Source organism: Rattus rattus, unplaced genomic scaffold (assembly GCF_011064425.1).
Source record: "Rattus rattus isolate New Zealand unplaced genomic scaffold, Rrattus_CSIRO_v1 flattened_line_215701, whole genome shotgun sequence".
Taxonomy (NCBI): domain Eukaryota; kingdom Metazoa; phylum Chordata; class Mammalia; order Rodentia; family Muridae; genus Rattus; species Rattus rattus.
The window spans coordinates 1-2,050 of NW_022652402.1; the positions used below are offsets into that span (position 1 = coordinate 1).

The window sequence follows — 2,050 nt, forward strand, 5'->3', positions numbered from 1 at the left end:
GTGTGTGTGTGTGTGTGTGTGTGTGTGTGTGTGTGTGTGTGTGTGTGTGTGTGTGTGTGTGTGTGTGTGTGTGTGTGTGTGTGTGTGTGTGTGTGTGTGCAGAACTGGCAGTCCTACGTAGCCAGCTGAAAGATCCAGAGAACTGTAGTATCAGGTCTATATTTAATATCTTTATTTATGTACTTGTTTAATTAGTTACTTTGGTTTTTGAGACAGGGTCTCACTCTCCATCTAAGGTTCGCCTTGAACTTACGTGCACATAGAGAGGTGGGGAGGTAGAGATGCAGGGGTGTGCAGCCTGTAATTATAGTACTCAGAAGACAGAGGCGGGAGAATCACTAAGAGTTAGGGTATAACCTACATTGCATGGCAAGACCCCCTTGAAATGAGGAGAGTGGGAGAGATATGGTGACTATTCTAGTAACATATTTGGCTATTTTTATGAACATAAGTCCTTTGAAACCTTGCAAAGTACACGTGAAAGCCTGTCTTCTTTTTAAGTTCAAAGAGTTTAAAATTTGCTATTAATGGTTAATAATGGTTAATAAATAATCAGACTAGCAGTTTTCTGCTTGTTATGATAACATGTGACCTTCTTGAAGTTCTAATAATCTTAAGAAATTTAGAGTAAGGAACAATACCAAAATGAAAACTGGCATTCTAACAGCTTCTACTTTCTTTTTTTTTTCAAGAAATGATATCATAATTTTCCTGTGATGGATACACAGATTAGAACTTGCTAACTAGCAGTTTGACTCTAAATTTTTATTTGATGTACTTATTTTATTCATTTTTCAAAACGATTTATTTACGTTGCTGACTGTGGTCCACATGCCTCTAACCCCAGCTCTCAGGGGGCAGAAGTCGAAGGATCTCTGTGTGTTCGAAGACGGTCTGGTGTACAGAGTGAAGCGCTGTCTCAGAAAAGTTTTTTTTAAAAAGCTTTATTTCTATTCTCTATCTCTTTCTTGCATGTATTTATGTGTACCAAGTTCATACCTAGTGCCAAAGGATCAGAGGGTTCAATCATGTGTAACTTGTGTCATAGATGGTTGTGAGCTACCGTACAGACCTTTATTTATTATTAATGGATTTATCTGTTTATATGTATGGGCATGTTGCTATGGGGGCGGTCAGAAGAGTCAGACCTAACCTTCTACCATTATGTGTGTTCTGGGTATTGAACTCAGGTTGTCATGTTTATACAGAAAACACTTTTAGCTGCTGGGCCATCTCCCTGGCTCAGCAGTTTGGCTCCAAATGTCTAAGCACTGCTTATGTGCTGAGAAGGAGAAATCTTCAAACTAAAGCATTTATACCTAAATAAAATTACTTCTTAATAACAAAGAATGGCGAAGGGAACAAGCGAGATTGTTCAGCAGGTAGAGGTACTTAGTACGCAGTGTGAAGACCAGAGATTGACCCCCAGAATCCACATAGAAGATCAGCCTCTTCAAGTGTGCTCTGACTTCCATACACATTGTAGCACAAAACCACACCAACCACAATAAATAAAAGTACAACAAAAAAAGAGTTACAAAAAGTGTTACCCTCATATTTTACCACCTAAACTTTCACCCCAAAACAGAGAAGGTACGAATCCTAGAGATACTGAAATATCAGGTTACTGCCTAGAGTGGATAAAGCAAGTCTTATTCCACCCCCCCAAGTTCCCAAAATCCGTTTAACTTGTGTCATTAGACAGAGAACATATCAAGATATTAAATGTAGAAGAACAGATATTATATACTTTATTCTAGGCAGAAGACAGAAAAATGACAAATAGCTTATAAATACTTTTTTTTTATTAACTTGAGTATTTCTTATTTACATTTCGAGTGTTATTCCCTTTCCCATTTGTCGATTCTTGATCTTAGAGCATAAGCCATTGGTGTTTTGTTCAGGAAATTTTTTCCAGTGCCCATGTGTTCCAGATGCTTCCTTAGTTTTTCTTCTATTAGTTTGAGTGTATCTGGTTTGATGTGGAGGTCCTTGATCCACTTGGACTTAAGCTTTGTACAGGGTGATAAGCATGGATCGATCTGCATTC

The 2,050-nt window shown here is 38.0% G+C and overlaps 1 non-coding gene across 1 annotated transcript; it reads right to left on the reverse strand.

Annotated features, from left to right (window-relative positions):
• Positions 1 to 1,588: 1,588 nt before the first annotated feature.
• LOC116889823 lies at positions 1,589 to 1,780 on the reverse strand. The gene has a single exon (XR_004386512.1). It is a non-coding gene; the product is annotated as a U2 spliceosomal RNA (small nuclear RNA).
• Between the last annotated feature and the right edge of the window lie 270 nt (positions 1,781 to 2,050).